The sequence below is a fragment of the Micromys minutus genome (assembly GCF_963924665.1).
Source record: "Micromys minutus genome assembly, chromosome: 5".
In the NCBI taxonomy this organism is placed as follows: domain Eukaryota; kingdom Metazoa; phylum Chordata; class Mammalia; order Rodentia; family Muridae; genus Micromys; species Micromys minutus.
This window is the reverse complement of record NC_137974.1, coordinates 14,162,102-14,180,955: the sequence shown is the minus strand read 5'-3', so window position 1 is coordinate 14,180,955 and position 18,854 is coordinate 14,162,102. Positions and strand designations below refer to the sequence as shown.

Below are 18,854 nucleotides of genomic sequence, written 5' to 3'. Positions count from 1 at the left end.
TGTCTTCAGTGGTCAAACTAATGAGGCATTATTTAAATGTGGCTATGGACATTCTTTGGATGTCAGAGTGGTTCTTAAAGAAAAGTTTAGTGACAATTATTATTATTGTAAATTTAGTACATCTATATTTTGTTTCTGTTTTCAACTTTCTTATCCTTGTTCCCTTTTGGTAAATGGTGTAAATAATTTACACCTTTCAATTAAATATTATGGATATTAGAGTTGTATTACTATGTGTTTGTTCTTTCTGCTTGAACATTTTATACAGAGAGACAATAAAGAAATCATATTTAAAGAATTACTTCAGTTTAAAACACTGAACTATTAGAATGTAAATGCAATTATCCAGCGGTTAGCAGTAATACCTTTTTTTTCTTATATTGAATGGCTTTTTTATTTAGATATCAAATATGATCTCCTTTCTGGGTACCCCTCCAGAAACACCTTATCCCCTTCAACCGCCCCCTATGTTTTATGAGAATGATCACTCATCAAATATCCATCCAGTCCTGTCACCCTGCTCTGGCATTCCCCACTTTGGGGAATCTAGCTTTCAAAGAACAAGGACCCCTTCTCCTATTGATATGCAAAAAGGCCATCCTCTGCTACATATGTGGCTGGATCCAGGGGTCCCTCCATAGGTATTCTTTGGATCATGGCTTATTCCGTAGGAGCTCTGGGAAGGGGATTGGTTGGTTGATATTTTTGTTCTGCCATACAAAAGCTTTGAAATTTCATAAGGTCTTATTTGTTGACTCATTATCTTAGAGCATAAGCCATTGGTGTTCTGTTCAGTAAATCTTCACCTGTGCATAAGCATTCTAAGCTCTTCCCCATTTACTTTTCTAATAGTTTCAGTGTGCCTGCTTTTATTTGGAGGTCCTTGATCCACTTGTACTTGAGCTTTGTACAAGGAGATAAGAAAAAATTAATTTGCATCCTTCTGCATGCTGACTACCAACAGAACCAACACCATTCATTGAAGAGGCTGTCCTTTTTTCATTGAATGTTTTTAGATCCTTTGTCAAAAATCAAGTGACCCTATGTGTGTGGGTTTATTTCTGGGTCCTCAATTCAGTCCCATTGATCTACTTGCATATCTCTGTACCAATACCATGTGGTTTTTATTACGATTGCTTTGTAATATAGGTTGAGAACGGAGATAGTTACTTATATTACTTATATAAGTAATTACTTATATTATTGAGAGTATATTTTGCTATTCTAAGTTTTTTGGTTTTTTTTTTTTTTTTTTTTTTTTTTTGCTTTTCCAGATGAATTTGCAAATTGCTCTTTCTAACTCTATGAAAAATTGAGTTGGATTTTTGATAGGGATTGCTTTGAATCTGTAGATTACTCTTGGCAAGACGGCAATTTTTACAATGATGACCCTTCCAAACCATGACAATGGGAGATCTTTAGATCTGTTGAGAATTCCTTCAATTTCCTTCTTCAGAGACTTGAAGTGCTTATCATGCAGATCCTTCAGTTTCTTGGTGACAGTCACCACATGGTATTTTGTAGTATTTGTGACTATTTTGAAAAGTATTGATTCTCTAATTTCTTTCTCAGGCATTTATTTTTTGACTGGAGGAAGGTGGTTGATTTGAGTTAATTTTATGTCCAACTACTCCACTGAAGTTGTTTATCAGCTGTAAAAGTTCTCTGGTAGAATTCTTGGGGTCATGAAAGCATACAAGCATACTGTCATATTAGTGATATTTTGACTTCCTCCTCCCAATTTGTATCCCTTTGCTTTTTTTTTTATTCTAGTCAGGACTTTCACTACTATATTGAAGAGGTAGGGGGGAGTGGGTGGCATTGTGTAGCCCATAATTTTTATGGGATTGCTTCAAGTTTCTCTCCATTTAGTTTGATGTTGGCTACAGGTTTACTGAATATTGCTTTTACTGTGCTTAGGTATAGGACTTTGATACCTTATCTTTCCAAGACTTTTATCATGAAGGGGTATTGAATTTTGTCAAATACTTTCCCAGAATCTAGTGAGATGATCACTTTTTTTGAGTTTGTTTATGTAGTGGATTACATTGATAGATTTCTGTATGTTGAACCATCCCTGTATCCCTGGGTTAAAGTATACTTTATCACAGTGGATAATTGTTTTGAGGCACTCTTGGATTTGGTTTGGAAGAATTTTACTGAGTATATTTGCATCGATGTGAATAAAGGAAATTGATCTGAATTTCCCTTTCTCAATAGTGTCATTGCCTGATTTATGTATGATTTTGGCTTTGAAGAAAGAGTTCGGTAGTGTTACTACTGTTTCTATTTTGTGGAATAATTTGGAAAGTCTTGGTATTAGGTCTTCAATAAAAGTCTGATAGAATTCTGAACTGAAGTGTCTGGTTATGGTCTTTTATCTTGTTAGGGGTTTGAGGACTGCTTCTATTTCTTAAGTTGTTATGGTACAGTTTAGTTGGTTTATCTTTTCCTTATTTAACTTTGGTATCTGGCATCTGTCTAAAAATTTGCCCAATTCCTCCAGATTTTACAGTTGTGTTGAGTATAGGCTTTTGTAATAGGACATGATGATTTCTTGAATTTCCTCAGTTTTTGTACTTATGTTTCCCCTTTCACTTATGACTTTTTAATTTTAATTGTCACTTTGTGCCTTCTAGTTAGTCTGGCTATGTGTTCGTTGATCTTATTTAGTTTCTTAAAGAACCAGCTATTTGGTTTGTTGATTCTTTGTATTGTTCTTTTTTTTAATTGAACAACTTTATTTTAAAAAACAAAGATAAATTTACAGATTTAAAGCAGTTTTGTATAAAAGTATACAAATACATTTTTGTCAGTACTTGTTTTTTTTTTTAAAGGTTGATAGTGTGCATTAAGATCTTACTAGTTACAATGAGCATAAAGTACATGTAAAATAAGATGTAACCTGGAAATATTAAAGTTTTCTTGGTGTGTAAAGATTAAGCATAATGATTTTTCATCATTTTATTTTTGCCCTTTGTTTTTCTTGAACTTCATATAGTCTGTGAGTTGTTTCTGGGGTGTTTAGAGCTTTCTGGAGTTAGTATCCAATTATCAGTGACTGCATATTATGCCTGTTCTTTTGTGACTGGGTTACCTCACTCAGGATGATATTCTATAGATGCATCCATTTTCTTAAGAATTTAATGAAGTCATTATTTCTGATAGCTGAGTAGTGGTCCATTGTATAAATATACCACAAATTTTGTATCCATTCATCTACTAAATGACAACTGGGTTCTTTCCAGCTTCTGACTATTATAAATAGGGCTGCTATGAACATTGTGTTGCATGTGTCTTTGTTGTATGTTGGAGCTTCTCTGGGGTATATGCCCAGAAGTGGAATAACTGGGTCTTCAGGTAGTACCAATGGGGGGGTGCACTTACTGAGCACTAGACCCAGACCTCTCTGCGCCCTGGCTACTTCCAGTTCAGTCTCACCAGTCCTGTGTCCCTGGACCTCTGCTGTTCCTGGTGGCCTCTATTTCATTTTACAATTCCATCACCTGTTTGTGTTTTCCTGTAGTTTTTTAGTGATGTTTGTGTTTTCGTTGAGGAATTCTATTTGTTTATTATGTATTCTCCTAAAGTTGTTTAATGGACTTATTTATGTGTGTCTTGAAGTTTTGATGTATGATTTCAAGTTTAAGACTTGTTTTTTCTGCTGTGTTTGAAAATCCACTGCTTGTTGTAGTGGGAGAGCTGGATTCTGATATTGCCAGGTTGTCTTGGTTTCTATTACTTGGGTTCTTTTGCTTTCCTATTGCCATCTTGTTATCTGTGATTATAGGTGATCTAGTTGTCTCTCACTGGAGCTCGTCTCTTCTGTGTATCTAATGGCCCGTGAATTCAGGTCAGAGTTTGCACCTGGGTGTTTGGCTCCATGAGGGCAGCAGGCATTGGGTTTTGATGGCAGTGCCTCCATTCTGTCTTCGTGGGCTCAGGTGGGAGAGTACTTGAGAGTCTATCGTGGGAGCTCAGCTGTCTGTGGGCTGGTCCTGTGACCTGATGACGGTCACCCTGATGGAATGACCTGATGCCAAAGTACATCAAGCTATATGCCCTCTGAGAACTCCAGCTGTTCCCTCCCAGGACAGCAGGTGCTGTTTGTGTCAGGCTCCTTGTGGGTTCAGGTGGGAGAGCAGCTTGGAAGTTGTTCTGGGAGCTCAGCCATCTGTGTGTGGGTCCTCCTTTCAATGCTATCTTAATTGATTTTTCCTAGAGAAACAAATAAATAATGTAAGTAATTATTTGTCACTGTATGCCATTATGTAGTAGTATCCCATTTGACAGGAATATGAAAAAAACATTTCTTTCTTTAATGTCCAATAAAATAATGAGTGTTTTGCCTATTCTTAAGTGGCTACAACCACTTCTGGTTCCTATATTGCATCATTAATTTGACTTTATCAATCTTTATCAGCAGCAATTGATAGTGAATTTTAATATATATATATATATATATATATATATATATATATATATATATATATATAATTTACATTTGTGTTTTATTTTTTTTCTGCTAAAAGAAGACTGTAGAAGAAATAGTGGAAAGAGGATGAGAGCCACATACTGTGATTGTTAAGAAACATTTTCTTGGGACACAGCAGGGCAGCAGCATATAGGTACTTTGTACTGTAGTGACAGCAGGCACAAAACCTGTAGAAGTCATCACAGTTCTATTTTCATACTCTGATAGTGAGCACATGCATGTGTGCACACATGGATTGTGCTTGCACATACATATAGACAAAGCAATGAGACACACCCAAAGAAAGGTTAAAAGAGAGTGTAATGTTACCTAAGAATGTTACCAAAACATTGCAAAGCCATAAATGAGTCATTCAAATCCAAGTAAGCTAATTGAGATATCTGCAATGTATTCAGACTGTTTCTGGCTCCATTTTACAATAAAAATTTAAGAAAATATTTCTTGATTTTAATACCAGTAAAAAAGGAATGTCTCCAATTAGCAGAAAAGCAGACAGATGCCTCACATATTTTGATGTAAATAGTATCTGTGTAACTGATGCTGAGATTTCAAAGTAGTTCTGTTTGCCCATATAAAAAATATTTGGAAAATGGCAAAATAGAGGTAATTTTTACAAATGTCCTGATAATTATAGTAAATTATTCAGAAAATTGTGAAAAGCAGCTATGCAAAAGATAATATTATTTTAAAAGATTTTTAAAGGTTTATTTCATTTTGTGTGTAAGTTGGATGTGAGTGGGCATGCCATGTGAGCATGACTGTCATCGCTGTAAAAGGCTAGACGTGGATAGTAAAGCTGGAATCACAGGATGGAGATTCCTCATATAGGGCTAAGGAGTAAACTCAGACTCTCTCTCTCTCTCTCTCTCTCTCTCTCTCTCTCTCTCTCTCTCTCTCTCTATCTATCTATCTATCTATCTATCTATCTATTTATCTATCTATCTATCTATTTCTCTCTCTCTCTCTCTCTCATGGAAAAAGGGCCAACATCAGGAGAGCCCTGCCTCCCCATTCCATCATATGCCTGTTCTACCCACCTGGGTGATGAGTGGGGACATTGCTGAAGAAGTACAGCCAGTCTCACAGAAAAGACATTCATTGTTGGTTGGAGGTGGGAAAGGTATGGGTGAAGTGTAGGAAGCCGTTGGCGCCAATAGATGGAGCCAGCTTCCCGCCCATTGTTCAGCCTGCAAAAACCTTTCCCCTCGTGTTCCCTGGTAACCACATAAGTCACAGCCCAATCTCGGGGCACGTGATTGAGCTACTGGAGGATGCACCAATCAGGTAGCAACACAAGTCTCTTAGGCATTTTATAAGCAGTGCATTTCTCCCCCATGTGAGGAGATTGCAAGAGATAGTGGAGAGATTGCGGGAGACACCACGTGGAGAGATGGCAGAGAGATACCACGTGGAGAGAGACCCGATAGTTGAGATTGTGGGAGATCCCACGTGGAGAGAGACTTGGTAGGAGAGATTGTGGAGAGATCCCACGTGGAGAGAGACTGGGCAGAGAGATCGCACGTGGGAGACTGCACGTGAGAGGTCGCCTATACAGTAGACCCCGGTAGGGAGTCCCCGGCTCAGAGAGAAGTTTCCTGCTCAAGAAGTCCCCTGCTCAGAGTGCTATACAATAAAGGTTGTCCGCAGAAAAATCTTGTTTGTTGTTGCACTCCTGTTCCTACCTGCGGGAAGCGTGGGCACGTGACAGGTGAAGTACAGTAAAAATGCATAGGTTTCCATGTTCTCAGCTACAAAAATTACAGTCCTTACGCAAGAGAAATGGGAGAGCTTAGTAAGGGTGGATTGTCCTATATGAGCCTGGAGATATCTGAGGTCCTAGGACCTTGGAAGTGCCCTGGTGAGGTAGGATAAGAATGAGAGCCAAGCATCCAAACTCCCAGTGTCCAAACTTACATAGTTCTAGGAATGGGTTTCATGTGCCAAGTGAGAAATGAGATTGCTTCCTCTTGTTCTGGTCTAAGAGAAGCCTCCCTGAAAGGGAGGCTGGCCCCCTTAGTGTAGTGTTATTTACCTGTCCTAGTTCACTGAGGACAGCTAAATGGAAAGGGAAATGTTCCCTTGAAATATCCATGGACCAAACCTAGTAGAAACAGATCTGATTGAGGCAGCAGAGGGAGTTTCAGAATGTACATGTGGGTAGAAATGTAAGCACATGATATGGATGTATTGCCACATATGCATGGGGAAAGAACATACCTGGAGCTCTGGCAATCATGTGTGTAGATGAGAGGAGGAGGGAGGCTGACTTACAAGGTCTACAGAGGAAAAAAGAGTGACACTTATTTTTTCCCAAGCTGTCCTGATCACATATGGTGCTGTGACTGAACAGTGAACTAGATAGGAGAGTGACAATTAGGAGGGTTCCCTGAATCTAAGATGAGTGAGACCAGAATGCTCCAGGAGGAGGAATGGGACACTGGAGCCCTGCTAATAAACACTCCTCCATGTGCATGTGTGAATGTAAGGAGGACTCGAGTAGCTTGTAGAGAGAGGTCTTGTCTGAATTCAGGACTACACGGGAAACAGAGGGCGGTGACATTGAGACCATCTGCAATGCCCTACCTAAGAAGAAGAGGACAGATGGGAACATAACAAGATAAGAAGACAGTTCTCCTCCCATATTTTTAGGTCAAGAGATACAAACTGGGTCTAGATTTGAGGAGTACTTGGTTCTGGGGGAGCACCTTTCTTTGAGGTGTACCTGTAGTCCTGGGCTGTTCACTTGTATCTTGGAGACTGAAGAGGGGAGTCTGTTTAACCATGCCTCTGGCCAGCCCTATAGAGAGATCAAGAACTTAGAAGGAAATGGAGTCCGGAGCTTAAGAAACAGATGTGTTGGTGGAGGGTGTGGATGTGTGGCTCAGCCTAGGTCACATAGGCTGGCTTGGAAGAGGCTAGGTTTGTTTGGGACTCTAGGCTCAGACAGAGCTCTCAAGTCACTGCTCTACAATCCATGTGTGTTTTCTCTTCTCCAGCATTCAGCTGAGCTCCTCTGCAAAGGAGCAGGGCCCTGCTGGCACGCCACAGTTTCTCTGCCTCAGGAGCATGTAACTTGAGATTCTGGTAACAGACACACAAGTGGAACAGAGTGGAAACTATGGCTTCTATGCCCTGCCTCAGCTCCCCAAGCCCCTGCCACCCTTGGGACATAGACGGAACATGACGAGATTGCTCTATGAGGTGGCCATTGCTATGCTTGGTGGCTTCTGCTTCATCTTAGCATCTTCCCTCCTCTTTGTGGTTTGTATGCTGGGAGGTAGACAAGGAGGAAGATGAAAATACTCATTGGATCAGGCTGACTGGGCAGGGGGTTCAGCTGTGCAACTGCAGGTTGTCTCAAGCCTGGAGAGGAAGATAAAGGTGATGATGTGGAGGGAGCTGGAGTTCTGCAGAGTGGCTGCCATCAAACCATCCCTTGGGAAGGAGCTCCAAACCCAGCTGCACCAGATCCCATCAATGGGATGGTGGCACTGCCCAGATGGCAGGGGAGGATAAACTCAGGATCTCAATAAAAACACATGGTATGTACTCACTGATAAGCGAATACTAACCCAAAATTTGGGAATACCAGAGAAACAATCAACAGACCTTATGAAGCTCAAAAAGAGGAAGGCCAAAATGTGTATGCCCTATTCATTTTTAGAAGGGACAACAAAATACTCATGGGAGGAAATGAATGGAAAAATAGAGGAGCAGGGATTAAAAAATATTTCATTCATAGACTGCCTCACCTGCAGATACATCCCATATGCAGCCATCAAACCTAAGAACTACTGCTGATGCCAAGAAATGCTTATGGGATGGAGCCTGATATGGAGGCCTCCTCAGAGGCTCTGCCAGAACCATACTTATACAGAAGAGCATGCTTGCAGCTAACCATTGAACAGAACATGGGAACCCCAATATAAGAGCTAGAGAAAGAGCTAAAGGAACTGAAAGGGTTTGCAACCCCATGGGAGAAACAACATTATCAACCAACCAAACACTTCAGAGCTCCCAAGGACTGAAATTATAACCAATGAGTACTCAAGGAAAGATCCAGGGCTCCAGATGCATATGTAGCAGACGACAGCATTGTCTGGCATCAATCAGAGAAGAGGCCTTTGGTCCAGTAAACTCTTGTGTTCCCAGAGAAGGTGAATGACAAGGCACTGAGGTGGGTGAGGGTGGTTGAACGAGGGAACACCTTCATGGAAGCAAGGGGAAGGGAGATAAGAGTAGGGGAAGGAGATAACATTTGAAATGTAAATACAGAGAATATCCATTTAAAATAAATAAATAAATAAAAACAGTGCATGTTCACAACTACTAAAGCATTTTCGCCCTGGAATTTAATAATAATGATGAATTTTAAAATATATATCTAATTTTCTAATAGTAATAGCTAAACAATAAACTTACATAGGTTTACACATGTACAGATCAAAGCTTTGGAATTGTTAGAACTGATTTTAAACCATTCAACTAGACAAGTTCTTTACTAACATTCTCCAAAATATTTTTCTATAAAGATCAGCAACTTAAAATTATTCATGCCTATATTTTTATCAATACTGCTTTTAAAAAATCTAGAAAGCAAATAATGCTTATCACTGCCAGCAATATAGCTTTGCCAAAATTAAGCAAAACTTCCTGAGTGATTTCTCTTAACTTGGTGTTTTTGGATCAACCACCCCTCCAAAAAAAATAATAAAATAAAGAAAAAGCTGGAACATGTTCTGTTAAAATATTTCAGACCATAAATTTGACTATTCATGCCTTCCTATTATTTGACTTCTGGTTGAAAAGAAACATAAATATATTAGAAGATATAGCACTAAACTCAAACAAAATCCAACTGTATAAAATTTGGTGCCAGGTTATTTTGTCCTAGACATCAGAATTTAATGTGACTTTAATAGTTGGAATGTTACTTAATAAAAACCTGTACTCACTTTCAGATGACAGAGTTTGGCATTTCTAGGTCTACTTCACAGTAAAGAACATCTTAGGCTTTAGAAAATCTGTCTCTTGGAATTAATCTATTATGTGTAACTGCTTAGAAAATGTTTTAGTGTCCTAGAGAATATTCTATACTCTGGGCTGAAGGCTGCAGGCTCTGAAGATTTTATGATGGCTCCCTTCAATAGATCAAAGAGGATATATAAAATTCAATGATGATGTTTCATTCAATCTTTTCTATAGACACAATGTGATCTTGAAGGTTCAGGAGGCAAATTGTTTCATCAGAGATTTAAAAAAAAATAGTGTCCAGTGGATGCCACTAAGATAGCCTCTTGGCAAGGGTCCATTTAGTAAAAGTGTCTGGTGAAGGCTAATAAATTATGAGTAGATATGAACACAGTTAAGAGACTGCCACATACAAAATAAGGAGAAATTGAATGAACATACTTCATAGTAATAAGACCATGTATCTGTAAGTTTAGGGGCACAAAAGTAATCCTCAGAACCGGCACCACCTGAATAAGGTAGACTTCAAAGCTGTGTATGTTTTGATTAGTTATCTCCAAATATCTCATGATGTTTAGGTGACTCCATGCATCCAAGCCAATAATATACACCAACAAAGGCCAAAACTTAGCTATCTACACAGAGAACAACTTCATTGCTTCCAGCTTTCCATCTGATAGTTTCAAGTTCCTGTTGGTAATGGCATTATATTAAAGGTTAGAATAGGTTTTGCTGCAATTGCATTTCATGTATTTTTAGTTCATTGCATTATTGGATACAAAAAATTGATAATACTCTGCAATTTTCACACTTATTCTTAGTGTTCGGCATTTGTGCCTCATATAATGCTAGATCTTCAGAAAGAAATAGTCCAGTTTTTATGTTCAAATTTTGAAATGTAAACGAATAACACTGATAATGATTGAGATGTTAAATTATGAGATATTGATAATATACAAGAGGCATTATAAAAAGATTGTTACACACAGAAAAATATTTAGTTAGACTAGTACAATAGTTTGGAAGAATAAAGTTTGGAGGTATTTTCAGGAATGAATGACATACATGTGGGAGTCAACATTCTGTCTACTAGCCGGAGACCAGACTTAGTCCTTGTTATATGTCAGGGCTTCCTTTACACACTGACACTTATCAAACCGTAACACTTTCTTCACACTGCACACCTGCCATGTAAGTAGGACAAGCTACAAATACACAAGTTAATGCTGCAGAAGCATTATTTAACAAATGTCATTCATGGCATTGTTAGATAAGTTTTCAGCTGTCTTGTTCAACATTTGTAACAACTCTGAAAACAATTAGGGATGCCTTATGCCATGGAAGTGTTGAATCAAGCTGTATCTAACTAGCTACTGCATAAAACCCAACTCATAAAACACATTTCTTGTCTTTCCTACATTCTATCCATTGTTTGTATACCTTTATATAATTATTTTGAAATTTTTCTGCCAACAAATTACCCACTCAGAACATATAACCTCATTTTGGTACCATTTTTAAGGGCACCTTAGTCAAAGCAGAATTGACAGAAAATGTTTAGGAAAGAGGAAATGAGTGTATCCAGACATAAGAGTATTGGTTACTTCAATTATATAAATATGATGCAGCTCAGAAGAGAAAGTGAATCCAATGCCAAAGTTAAAAAAAAAATTAACAAGAGAATAATGTAGTAATGAAGTAACATAGGATTGTCTGGGTCTAAATGATTTAACTTTTCAGTTGCTTTTTGAAAGTATAAAACATGATTATCTGAGGTAGAAATTAAATAAAACAAAAAGCAATGCAATAAGTAATTTCTACCCATTCCAGTAGGAAAGATTGTCTATAATGACAATTTAAAAAGAAAAAGCTCACTTAAGTATAAAACAAGATTATTATTTTGTTTTTGATTTATAGCAAAAAATTAAATTTGTGTGTGTGTGTGTGTTTTATTGAGCAAATGACAATTACTTTGAAAGAAAGGAAGAAGTGTGTGTGGGATTGATTAGAGGAAGAAGAGTAAAGTAGATAGGGATACAACTCTATTCAAATCACAAAATGATACTTATTCAACATAAGAAAAGTAAATATAAGTTTATTAAGTATAGGGTAAATATCTGCAAATGTATCTGAGAAGATAAGACAATTGTATATCAGGGGTTCTATTCAGTAACCTATTTGTGTATAGGAAGATAAAATGAGAGACATTGCATATATCAAGACAGAACAACTCGACTAGCTAAATTATCTATTCTTTCTGTAGTCATTAAAATATGGATCCCTATAGGACTCTACTCAAAGTTTAAATTCTGAAGCTGTAATATGAATTTCAGGATGGCTTAAAGATTTATAATTTAGGGCCTAACCTTTTTTTTCTGATCTTTCTTAAACTTTATTTTAACAAAGGAAGATAAAAGAAAAAATTTTAAACATTTTTGCATAAATGAATATAAATACATTTTTGTCAGTGATTACCTTTTTTTTTTCTTTTTGTTTTAAGGCTTGATACTTTGCATTAAGGTCTTACTAGTAACAATGAGCAAAAAGTACATGTAAAAGAGGATGTAACCCAGAATTAGTCAACGTTTTCTTGGTGTGTAAGGATTGAGGATAATGTTTTTTGTTTGGTTTTGTTTTTTTTCTTGAATTTCACACAGTCTGTGAGTTGTTTCTGGGGCAGTCCAAGCCTCAGGGGTTAGTATCCCACTATCAGTGACTGCATATTATGTCTGTTATTTTGTGACTGGATTATCTCACTCAGGATGATATTCTCTAGATGCAACCATTTTCTTAAGAATTTGGTTAAGTCATTGTTTCTGATAGCTGAGTAGTACACCCTTGTGTAATGTACCACAATTTTTGTAACCATTTATCTACTGAAGGACATCGGGGTTCTTTCCAGCTTCTGGCTATTATGAATAGAGCTGCTATGAACATTGTGGTGCATGTGTCTTTGTTGTATATTGGAGTGTCTGTGGGGTATATGCCCAGAAGTGGATTAGCTGGATCTTCAGGTAGTACTATGTCCAATTTTCTGAGGACTCGCCAGACTGATTTCCAGAGTGGTAGTAGCAGTTTAAAACCCCTCCAACAGTGGAGAAGTGTTCCTCTTTCTCCACAACCTCTCCAGCATCTGCTCTCATCTAAGTTTTGGATCTTGGCCAATCTGATTGGTATGAGGTGGAATCTCAGGGTTGTTTTGATTTGCATTTCCCTGATGTTGAGAACTTCCTTAGATGTTTCACAGCCATTCCATATTCCTCAATTGCGTACATTTTGTTTAGCTTTGCACCCCGTTTTTAATAGGGTTGTTTGATTTTCTGGTGTCTACCTTTTTGAGTTCTTTGTATACCTTGGATATTAGGCCTCTATCTGATATGGAGTTGGTAAAGATCTTTTGCCATTCTGTTGGCTGCCTTTTTGTTTTCTTGGCAATGTCCTTAGCCTTTCAGAAACTTTGCAATATCATTATGTCCCATTTGTTGATCTTTGATCTTAGATCTTGAGCCACTGGTGTTTTGTTCAAAAAAAAATTTTCCTGTGCCTATGTGTTCTAAGGTTTTCCCTATTTTCTCATCTAATAGTTTCAGTGTATCTGGTTTAATGTGGAGATCTTTAATCCACTTACAGTTGAGCTTTGTACAAGAAGAAAAGAAAGGGTCTATTTTCATTCTTTTGCATGCTGAGTGCCAGTTGGACCAACACCATTTGTTGAATGGACTCTCCTTTTTCCATTGAATGTTTACACCTCCTTTGTAAAAAATCTGGTGACCATATATGTGAGGGCTTATTTCTGGATCTTCTATTCTATTCCATTGATCCACGTGCCTATTTCTGTACCAGTACCATGCAATTTCAGCACAATTGCCTTGTAATATAGCTTGAGGTCAGGCATAGTGATTCCCGCAGATGTTTTTTTTTTTTTTTTTTTTTTTTTTGAGGATGGATTTCGCTATTCTGGGTCTTTTGTTATTCCATATGAAATTGCATATTGATCTTTCCAACTCAATGAAGAACTGGGTTAAAATTTTAATGAGGATTGCATTGAATCTGTAGATTGTTTTTGGTAGAATGGCAATTTTTAAAATGTTGATCCTTCCAATCCATAAGCATGGGAGATCTTTCCATTTCTGAGATCTTCCTCAATTTCCTTCTTTAGAGGTTTGGAGTTTTTGTCATACAGGTTCTTCACTTGCTTAGTGAGAGTCACACCATGGTATTTCATAGATTTTGTGACTATTGTGAAGGGTATCTTTTCCCTAATTTCTTTCTCCACATGTTTGTTCTTTGAATATAGGAAGGCTACTGATTTGTTTGAGTTAATTTTATATTCAGCCACTTGGCTGAACTTGTTTATCAGCTGTAGGAGTTCTCTGGTGGAATCTGTGGGGTCACTTAAGTACACTATCATGTCATCTGCAAAGAGTGATGTTTTTACCTCTTTCTTTTAGATTTGTATCCCCTTGATCTCCTTTTTCTGTCTAATTGCTCCAGCCAGGACTTCCAGTATTTTGTTGAATAGGTAGGGGGAGACTGGGCAGCCTTGTCTAGTCCCTGATTTTATTTGGATTGTTTCAAGTTTCTCGCCATTAAGTTTGATGTTGGCTGTTGGTTTGTCGTATATTGCTTTTATTATGTTTAGGAATGGACCTTGGATTCCTGTTTATTCCAGGACTTTTAACATGAAGGGGTGTTGAATTTTGTCAAATGCTTTCTCAGCATCTAGTGAGATGACCATGTGATTTTGTTCTTTGAGTTTATTTATATGGTGGATTATATCAATGGATTTCCTTATATCAAACCATCCCTGCATCCCAGGGATAAAGCCTACTTGGTCATGGTGAATGATCGTTTTGATGTGTTCTTGGATTTGATTTGCATGAATTTTGTTGAGTATTTTTGCATCAATGTTCATAAGTGATATTGGTCTGGATTTCTCTTTCCTTGTAGGGTCTTTGTATGGATTAGGAATGAGGGTTATTGTAGCCTCAAAAATGAGTTAGGTAGTAATCCATCAAATTCTATCTTGTGGAATAGTTTGGAGAGTATTGGTGTTATGTCCGCAACAAATGTCTGATAAAATTCTGCACTGAACCCGTCTTACCTGGGCTTTTTTTGCTTAAGAGGCTTTTAATTACTTATAATTTTTTAGAAATTCTCTTTAAGCCCCACTTTTTATAAGCTAGACAATGTGCCTACATCTTTTAAGCTATTTAGATAAATGGTATGCTAATACCTTAACATACACTGCTTGAATTGCCAAATCCAAATACAAGCATTTATTTCTATTTTAAGCAGTTTCTCCCTATATCAATTCCATGAATTTCTTTCATACCTAAAGTATTTAATTAATGTATATTGACACATTTTCCATGTTTTTTTTTTTTTTTTTTTTTTTTTTTTTTTTTTTTTTTGTGCTTGATTTGAGCTGGAGCTGATCAAGATGTATTTTATTTTCATTGAGTTCACTCTGCTATGGTAACTATCCTGCAACTTTTTGACTTCAATCTGGTAGCTTTCCTATATTATATTTCATACTCCCAATGATTCTCTTGATCTCTTTATAAATAGAGCTTCATAAATAGTGACCCAGTGTCAGGAATACAATATTAATATAATTAATGGTTCCTCAAAAATGTGCATAATAGCAATTTCTGTAGAAAAATTTAAAGGAACAACATGGCTACTCTGGCTGAATTCCAGACATGACCTTAGTACACACCTTTAATCCCAAACCATGGAAGCCAGGTTGGTTTGTAAAAGAAAACAGCTAGGTTAGAAAGTGAAGTATAACTGAGGGTCAGACAAAATGATGAAAGAGAAAGGGTTGACATAATGATTCAGAGACAGGATATGCCCAATTCTCATAAGAACAGGTTTTGATATTTAAGAGCCATACAGGAAGAAAGAGGTGAGTTGAAGTCAACTCAGTTCAATTCAGTTAGGTTAGCTGGAAGCCACTGTATTTAGTGCAGTCCAGGGGAGTTGAGTTGTTGAGTTCATGCATTTTAGTGCAGTTCAATAAAGAGAGTTGAAGCCATAGGATAAGATGGAGCTGAGCGATTAAAAGAAATTGTGAGTTAGTCTGAGGCCAAACAGAGCAATGCAATGGGAAGCTTAAAGAAACCAGACTGAATCAGTCAACTTGGAGAGAAGTTTCAGCCAGAACAGCTGACTTGAACTTGGCAGCCCAAGTTCAGAAAGAACTAGAAACAGGGAGCTTTTCAGCAGTAAATCTTAGAGGGTGAAACCAACTAGGCTTAAATTAGATTTTACAGTGGTCAGCTTTCAGGAGCAGGTCTAAATTAGCACAAATATATAGTAAGCCTTTCAGACAATGAATTCAGATTGATAAAAGATAATTTCACAAATTTCAAAACCTACAGGATAAAAATTGAGAAGAATCAAAACAAAGTTTCTTCATGTATAACCACAGAATTTGCATAGCATAAAATTTCAATTTAAAGGATAAAGTGAACAACTAGATATGTCCAACCTTATAAAACATAAAAGGAGATATAAGATATTTAATAAATAATTTGTATTTGTTATTTGAAATAAATGCAAATTTGTGTGGCAAAGTAGATGAACACTGGGAGGGAGAAAACAAAGCCAAGTAAAGTAAAGGTAAACAAACAAGCAAAGATATTAATATCCTCAGTCTAAATCCATTGTTTAAAATCCTCAATGTTTTATCTCTGCAAACATCATTTTATGATTGCTTTTCTATGTACTCAAATTAGTAATTTAAAATACCTTCTTAAAGGGAAACATAATGTTTGCAGTTAAGATTTGTGAGCTAAAAAAATAAAGGAATCAATCATTTTAAAAATTGACTAACAGCCATATTCAGGAACTTGACAAATTAGCAAGTTAGATTTTGTTCTGTCATTGTAGGTAGCAGATGTTTACTTATCTATCCAGACTGTCAAGGTTAGTGAGTATACAGTGCTAAGCTGACAGCATTCCCGTGCTTTATGGCCTGATTAAATGCTCAGTCTCTGACACTAAATGATTGCTTAGCTTAAGCATGGAGAAAAAAATTACGTTTTTATTCTGAAATGACTCTGTTTATTTCATTCCCTTCAATTCAACATTTGATGGAAGAAAGGATAAACTTCCTTATGAATTATTTCAAGAAAATGAATTTTAAATGTTCTCCTACAAATATTGACAGGAATTTTCTTAGGTTTAGAAAAATTTAAATAATCATTTTACTCATGCATTAGCCCATTAATATTTGAAGCAGTCAAAATAAGTAAAAATTGATGAAGATAATTTTCTGTTGATTTTAATGAGGAAGAAGGAATAATTATCTGAAAAGACATGTATCATAATTATGAAGTTTGCACTTCACATTTTTTCTGTGCTGTAAATAGTTTTATTTATATTTTATTATTTTCCTTTTCTTCTCGAGTATTTTTATAATGCTCATTTTTAAATGTTTGAATTTCTATGCATTTTCTTGTCAAAATAAAGAATGTATTTTTTGAAATTCAAACCATTCAAGAATAAAAACCAGCTATATCTTATTGAGTACCATATATTCATTATTTTATAGTATATACTCATCCTACAGAATAATGGGCTTTGCTTTGATCTACTATGATTGTATAAAATAATTTGACTATATAAACATTCCTCTAGACATTTGGTTTGTCTTTCTTATTTCCTATTTATTTCCCAATAATTCTCCATCTACTTTATTCTTTATATGTTTTAAAAGCATTGTTCATTGTTAATGGTGTTTCTACAAACATAAATGTGTTTGGACATCAGTTGTGCGATGAGTTTGGTTCCTATGTGTGTTTTCAGGAGTTCAATCACATTGTTATTACTAATTTTATTGGTAACCTCTATTCAGTTTCCCATAGCTCTACAAATTTCTCCTGTAATACAGTCCTTAAAATTTCAGTACTTTAAAAAAAATCCTCAATATATCAGGGCTGGAGAGATGGCTCAGAGGTTGAGAGCACTGACTGTTCTTTCAGATGTCCTGATTTTAGTTCCTAGAAGTCATGCGATGGATTACAACCATTGATAATGAGGTATGGTGCCATTTTAAGGCATGCAAGTACCATATGCATAATAAAATATCCTTTAAAATGGTTCAATTATTTTTTAAATATTGAATGTCTTCTTTTATGTCCTAAATTTGTCAATCATGGCTTCTATATGTTTTTTTTGTTTGTTTTTATTTTTTTATTTTTTTATGTTATATACTCTTTCTCAGCTTCATGCCCCTTGACTTCCTGGTGTTGCCAAAATGTTGCTCTCTAGCAAACAGACTTTGGACAAGCTGGACAGGAATGGGAAGCAAGTTGTGATAAGGGTGGACTTCAATGTTCCAATGAAGAACAACCAGATAACAAATAACCAAAGGATCAAGGCTGCTGTTCCAAGCATTAAATTCTGCTTGGAAAATGGGAATGAAGTCAGTTTTCCTTATAGGCCACCTGGGCTGGCCTGATGGTGTTCCCATGCCTGACAAATACTCCTCAGCACAAGTTGGTGAAGAACTTGAATCTGCTAGACCAGGATATTCTGTTCTTGAAGGACTGTGTGCTCCCAGAAGTAGAGAATGCCTGTACCAATCCAGCAGCTGGAACTGTCACCTTCTTGGAGAACTTCTGCTTTCAAGTAGAGGGAGAAGGGAAGGGAAACAATGTTTCTTGGAACAAGGTTACAGGTGAGCCAGCTAAAATTGATGTTCTTTGAGCCTCATTGTTCAAACTAGGAGATGTCTATATCAATGATGCTTTTGGGACTACACACCAAGCCTACAGCTCCATGGCGGGAGCAGACCAATTTGATGAGAATGCCAAGACTGGCCAAGCTACTGTGGCCTTTGGTATACATGCTGGCTGGATGGGCTTGGACTTTGGTACTGAGAGCAGCAAGAAATATGCTGTGCCTGTGGCTCAAGCTAAGCAGATTGTTTGGAGTGGTCCAGTTGGGCTATATGAATGTGAAGTCTTTGCAAGAGGAACCAAGTCACTCATGGATGAGGTGGTGAAAGCCACTTCTAGGGGTTGTATCACTATCATAGGTGGCAGAGATACTGCCACTTGCTGTGCCAAATTAAACAGAGAGGATAAAGTCAGTTACAGGAGCACTGGGAACAGTGCCTAGCAAGAGCTCCTGGAAGGTAAAGTCCTACCTGTGGTGGATGCTCTCAGCAATGTTTAGCATTTTACTGCCTTTGGTTTCTATGCACTGTCCTTAAGCCCCCCCTAGTATTCTCTGCATCTCTGTTTGATGTTAGTGAAAGACTGAGCAAAAGGAACCCTTGAACAGTTGCACACATCTCAGCTCATCTTTGCTGCATTGGAATTTGCCTAAGTTCTTCAAGATACCATTTAAATTCCTGAGTGATTAAAACCATTGT

The 18,854-nt window shown here is 37.0% G+C and overlaps 1 pseudogene across 1 annotated transcript; it reads left to right on the top strand.

The window, feature by feature from the left end:
- Positions 1-17,732: 17,732 nt before the first annotated feature.
- Positions 17,733-18,598, top strand: LOC308420887 (phosphoglycerate kinase 1-like; annotated as a pseudogene). Its single transcript has one exon. The product of its transcript is annotated as a phosphoglycerate kinase 1-like (transcript).
- Positions 18,599-18,854: the final 256 nt, after the last annotated feature.